Source organism: Phascolarctos cinereus, unplaced genomic scaffold, assembly GCF_003287225.1.
Source record: "Phascolarctos cinereus isolate Bilbo 61053 unplaced genomic scaffold, phaCin_HiC Scaffold_9;HRSCAF=440, whole genome shotgun sequence".
Taxonomy (NCBI): domain Eukaryota; kingdom Metazoa; phylum Chordata; class Mammalia; order Diprotodontia; family Phascolarctidae; genus Phascolarctos; species Phascolarctos cinereus.
In genome coordinates, this window is record NW_027556402.1 from 259,518,936 (window position 1) to 259,525,086 (window position 6,151).

The window sequence follows — 6,151 nt, forward strand, 5'->3', positions numbered from 1 at the left end:
TCTGTCTCTCTCTTCTCTTTTCTCTCTTTCTTCTTTTTCTCTCTGTCTTCTCAGTCTCTCTCTGTCTCTCTCTGTCTCTTTCCTCTCTCTCGCTCTCTCTGTCTCCCTCTCCCTCTTCCTCTCTCTCCTCCCCTCTTCCCTCTCTCTCCCCTTTCTCTGCTCCCCTTTTCTGTTTCTGTCTCTCTGTTTCTTCCTCTCCCTCTGTCTCTGTCTGTCTGCCTGTCTCTGTTTCTCTGTCCTCTCTCTCTCTGTCCTCTCTTTTTATCTCTCTGTGTCTCTTTCCTCTCTCTCTGTCTCTCTCTCCTTTCTGTCTCTCTCTGTCTCCCTCTCCCTCTTCCCTCTCTCTCTCCTTCCTCCCTCTCCCCCTTTCTCTTCTCTCCACCTTTCTCTGCTTCCCTTTTCTGTTTCTATCTCTGTTTCTTCCTCTCCCTTTGTCTCTGTCTCTCCCCTCTCTCTCTCTCCTCTCTCTGTCTCTCCCCTCTCTCTCTCTCTCCTTCCCCCTCCCCCTCTCTCTTCTCTCTCCCCCCCTTTTCTGTTTTTATCTCTCGCTGTCTCTGTTTCTTCCTCTCCCTCTGTCTCTGTCTGTCTCTATCTCTCTTCCTCTCTCCCCTCCGCCTGTCTAACTTCCTCATTCAGCACTTTTTGGATTCTTCTCTGGTAAATGACCACCTCCGGGCCTTTGGGGGACCCTGGCTAGAATGTGCCTCCTGTCTCCCAGAGTGCCTCTCTCTGCCTAAGAGAGAACCAAGCCACAGTCACAGGAGAAATCAGACACACAGAAAAGCTGAAATCCAAGTGGGCGCCCATCAGGTCTAGGGCAGTAGCTGAGAAACCTCTGTAGAAATCTTGGAGAAGGGCTATTTTTGTGCCATAAGAGATGGTGACCACAAGGAACTCTGGGAAACCTGGGCATATTCCTCTGAGCTGATGCCAGGCAGATTCAGAGCCAAGGGAAGGACATTCTTGATGGCCAGAGTAACAGAGGAAAATCACTTTAGTGATTGGATTGATGCTATGACCAATTTTGCTTCCAGAGGACTGATGCCAGGGATGTAACTCCCCCTCAATGCAGAGAGGTGGTGGACTATGGGTGCGGAAGACTGAATACATGCTGTCAAACATCACTGAAAAGTTAGTTTGTCATGTTTAACTATTTCTTAACCTTCTTTGAAGGGAGGGTTCTGTGGGGGAGGGTTCTGTAGGAAGTGACAGATGTTAAAGAAAATAACAACGAAAAAAAAGCCCAAACCCCAGCATAAATAAAACATAAAGTAAAAGAGAAATTAGGTTCAAATATCCCCAGCAGGGTCCGCAGTCGGGGCAGCCTGCACACTGAATCTGGGTGAAGGGAGGGGTAGTGGGTGGGCGTTGGCTGAATTTCAGGGATTTATTGGTTTGGGTGGGGCTGTCCTCCCCCAATGCCTCCATCCTGGAGGATGAGCTGGCCGGGACCAAAAGAGTCATCCCTGCTATGGCCAGTGCCGATTTGGGAGCTGTCCAGCAGAGTAAGCGAGGCTCTCCACGGCCAGCAGACCCCCCCCCGGGAACCTCCCAGGGTCCAGCAGACCCCCCCCGGGAACCTCCCAGGGTCCAGCAGACCCCCCCCCCCCGGGAACCTCCCAGGGTCCAGCAGACCCCCCCCCCGGGAACCTCCCAGGGTCCAGCAGACCCCCCCCGGGAACCTCCCAGGGTCCAGCAGACCCCCCCCGGGAACCTCCCAGGGTCCAGCAGACCCCCCCGGGAACCTCCCAGGGTCCCAGTGGGAGGCTTTCCAGGTTGGTAGGACGGGCGAACGCTGAGACTCCACTGGAGAAGATGTCCCCAGAGCAGTCCTGCTGAGCTCTGACGAAAATGGAGTCTCTGGGGCCACTTTGCGTGGACAGCGCAGAAGTTGTGTTTGTATCTGCACCGAGGAATGAAGAATTGGAAGTGCTTGTTGGACATGAAGGCCCTTCTGATTCCTAGGCTTGCCCCCCGCCTAAGTGGCTTCCCCTTCTCTGCGGGGCCACCCATCTTAGTGGGAAGGCTGCGTGTCAAAGTGGGAGGAGCACCAAGCCTGGAGTCCTGGGACCCGAGTTCGAATGTGACTCTTTTCTGTACTACCTGGGCTCTCCAGGCCTCAGTTTCCCCATCTGTAAAAGGAGAGGGTTGGATTCAAGGGCCTCTGAGGTCTCTTCAAGCTCTAGAGCTATAATAAGGCCCTGAGAAATAAGAAGGCAAGAGAGGTAAGGGATATTCCTGATCTTGTCTTTTCTCTCCCACTAGTACCCAGTTTGATTGATAGCTGCGTGCCCCTAGCTCTGATCCCTGGCTTCTGCCTTTACCCAGGCTGACGCATGGGCCCAGAACTCGCTCCTTCCTCGCCTCGGCCTTTTAGAATCCCCAATTTCTTTCAAGGCTTTGCGTCCATGCCCCCTCTTCTGGGAAGTCTTTCTTTATTGCACCCAGGGTTAGGGCATCCTCCCCTCAATTCTTTTGTATTTGTCAGATGAGGTTACCCAGCCCCCCCCCCATCCTGATGTTTGAGGTCACACTAGCAGGAGATAGCAGGTCTGTAAGGAGCAGAGGTCAGTAATGGGCCAGGGTCTCCTGCTTGGACGGGCAGTGGCCGTCTTTCCATTGGAATACATTGGTTTGCCTAGACTTCGTATTTTCTTCTCTGTGGACATATGGTTTCCACCAAGCTCCATGAGGACAGCGAAACTCTAATATTTATTTTGTATCCCTCTGTGCCTAGGACAGTGCCTGGCCCTTAATGAGCATTTCTTGGTTTGAATGGGATTGATATAAATAGTCATTGGCCAGGCATTTTGAGGCCCTCCCAGGCTCAGCAAGCTTCTCCAATCTGATCCTTCTGACCCCACACCTTTCCTCTTTTCGGGATTATCTCCATTTTACAGATAAGAAGACCAAGTCTCAGAGGGGTTCAACACACGGTCAGACAGCCAGTCAGTGTTGGGAATAGGTCCCCCTCAGGCCCTTCCTGACTCCAAGTCCCAGTTGTCAATGGCTTTCTCCTCTAGACCGGGGAACCCCGAGGCAGGGACTCTGTCCCCTTCACATTTGTCTCCTTCAGTGGACCCAAGGGCCAAGAAGGTGGTGTCTACTCCTTTTTGTTGGCTGGGGGAGGCTTCCTGCCTTCCTGCTGCAGGGTCACAACACACCCCTGGGGCCAGGCCCTGGCCCACTGCCTCTCTGGCAAGAGTAAGGAGAGAAATTCCCGAGTTCTGGGGTGGGAGATACAGGGAGGGTCTGGTGGTCCACGGACCCCAGGCTTGAACACATTGGGTATTTGGACTCCAAGGTCGTACGACTCTGGGCTTCAATTCAATGAGATCCCAATGCAGTGAGCATTTATTGAGTGCCTACTACGTACTAGAGAGAGGAGAAGGACAAAAAACTGTCCCTGCCCTCAGGGGGGGTTATATCCTGTCAGGAGAAACCACCCGTATCCAGAAAAGCAACTGCATCTTCTCTAGAAAAGCACTGTGGAACATTCCCAGGGCTGGGGTGGAGGGCATTAACAACTGGGGAGGGGGTTGGGGGAGGGTCAGGAAAGGTCACGGGCCTCTGCTTTGAAGGGAGCTGGGATTTTGAGGGGTGAGATGAGCTGAGCATCGCTTAGGGCCAAGCATGGTGCCAGGTCCAGGAGGGCTTCCCAGATGTTTACTGATAAGGACTTGAAGCAAGTCACTTAATCTCCCTGTACCCATTTCCCCTCGTGGAGATAACCCTGAAGGCCTTGCTTACTTGTTTCTCACCAGCAGATGCACAGACAGGTTCAGCACCAGACCCATCCGGTACAATGCTCCAGCAGGGTTTTAAGCACTTTCAAGGGCTGGAAGATGAAAGAGATCCTCCCAGCATAAGGTGGGTGGGGGCTCTCCTTACAAGGAGCTCTCAGGGCCGAGCAGCAATCAAGGACCGTCCGATGAGGCTGAGGGGCCCGCAGGGACTTACCTCGGTCCAGAGATCTCAGAGCACCAGCTTTTCCACATCTCCTGGACCCAGCTCAGCTCTGGAGGAGGCTGCAACAGCTGTCTGAAAGGCCTGGCTTGTCTGTACTGCAGGATGTGACAGATACCACATTCATGAGGAAACTCTCGCCTGGAGAGTGGCTAATTTGGGTTTCTCCAAAGTCTCATGATCGCTGCCTTCCAGGGAGGGGTGAGGCTGAGCTCAGGGCCCTGTTGGCCACGCTTCCCGCCCCCTGGGGATTTCTAGGAGCCAGGGAGGGGTGGCCAGGCTGCTCAGACTGGCTTGGAGGGCAGGCAGGGAGGGATCTGAGCAGGCCTGGGAGGCCCAGCTGAGCCTCTCACCCTCTGCTGGCCAGCCCAGGCTTTCTGGCCCGCAATTCTGACCTGCCCCACTGGACCTGGAAGGGGTCAGTTATTAGGGGGTGAGAGGCTCACTGGAACCCTGGACAGGATGTCCAGAGGCCCTCATTTCGGAGGTGGGAGATGAGCTTCATCTGCCAACAGGATGGGGGCGGGTGGAAGGGGCTTTGGGCCAAGGAGGAGGACACAGGAAGTCTGATAGCCAGGCTCTACTCTGTCCTGGAGTCACTGTGTGTGACCTCAGAGAAGTTCCTTCTCAGCCCTGAACCTCAGTGTCTTCACCTGTAAAGTCAGAGGACTGGATGCAATGACTTCAGAGGTACCTTCCAGGGCTGAGAGCCCATGAACGATGCCGGGGAAAGCTGGACAGATGGTCCTAACGCCACATCCCTTGTTCTCTCTCAGAACTGCTCCCTTTTGCCCTATGGTTAAGGCCCTGGGAACAGACCATGAAAGGCAGCTTGGCTAAAGAAATAGAGCCAGGAGGATCCAGGTTCAAATCCTACCTTTGACATTCCCTAGCCAGGTGATCTTGGGTAGGTCACTTATCTCCAAGTGCCCTAGAGAATTATAAGTGGCAGAGCTGGGGCTGAGCTGCACTGATAGAGGGCATTTCCTTACACAGCTTTTCCTGCATCAGTGAAATCACAAGCCTTCAAACAAACCACCCAGGGCAAAGGCAGAGGCCTCCTCTCAAAGGCAGAAAACTATAGAAGGGGACCATTATTCAGGTGCAAAGGCAGGGTGAGGTCATGGAGCTGGTGTTGCTCTTAGAAGGACCTGAGTTCGAATGCCACCTCTGACACTCTGTGTGACCACAGGCAGATGGCAGTGGTGGGCCTCAGTTTCCTTGTCTGTAAAATGGGATAATAATAATACCATCGACCTCGTGGCTTTGTTGGGAGGGCTAAATGAGGTAATGGATGTCATGTGATGCTCTTGGCAAACCGTCCAAAGCTATAGACATGTGGGCGGTCGCTCCATTAGGACGAACATGGGCAGAGAAGATGGAGCTGGAGTCACATGGGCAGCAGACGGCCGAGGCCAGGAGGGAGAGCTCATGACCAGTTCTGCGTCAAGATGAAAGGAATCCCGGTCCACGGAGGCGGGTCTACACCCACCTGAGGCAGCAGGGCGGAGGCTGGGAAGACACCCAGGCCCTTTGGGGCCTGGGCCAAGTGGGGATGGAGCCACTCTGTGAGTCATTCCCGTCTCTACCTCCTGCACAGCCCAGCTACTTTGAGATGCCTCTTCTGACGGAGGATGCCACCCACTCCCACGTGGCTGAGAGAATCATGGCTGGGACGGCTCCCAATGAACATCCAGCCTTGGGCTGGGACCAGAGGGGAAACAGGCCGAGCGAGGCAAAAGGACGAAGCTCATGATGGTTAGCAGCAGCCTCAGGAAGTGGGGGCTATTGTGATCTCTGCTTCACAGAGCAGGAAACTGAGGCTGAGTGAGGTTAAAGGACCGTGCCCAGGCTCACGTGGCCAGTAAATTTCTAGGTAGGAGACCTTGCGTCCGTCGTTGCCGCTGCTGGAGATCAGGCCAGCTCCTGAGGCAGACACAGACGCGGCCTCGGCTGCCACTTTCCGGGCACCCTTCATCTGGCAGAGGTGGCAGAGTCCAGGTGGTTCCAGTAAACGGAGGGAAGTGGGACACAGCATCCCCTTCTAACGGCGAAGCCAAGGGCAGGAAGGTGAGGCTTTTAACCTTGCTTCATGTCCCCACAGGGGGACCGGAGCACAGTAGGGCCTTAATAGATGCTTATTAATTGATTGGTGGAGTCATTCTGAACTCGTGGGCCTGAGTAT

The 6,151-nt window shown here is 54.3% G+C and overlaps 1 long non-coding RNA gene across 1 annotated transcript; it reads right to left on the minus strand.

Annotated features, from left to right (window-relative positions):
• Positions 1 to 1,759: 1,759 nt before the first annotated feature.
• On the minus strand, positions 1,760 to 4,330 carry LOC110197202 (uncharacterized). The gene is made up of 3 exons (XR_002321421.2): positions 3,961 to 4,330; positions 3,751 to 3,838; positions 1,760 to 1,903 (listed from the first exon to the last, which is right to left on the minus strand). It is a non-coding gene; the product is annotated as an uncharacterized LOC110197202 (long non-coding RNA).
• Positions 4,331 to 6,151: the final 1,821 nt, after the last annotated feature.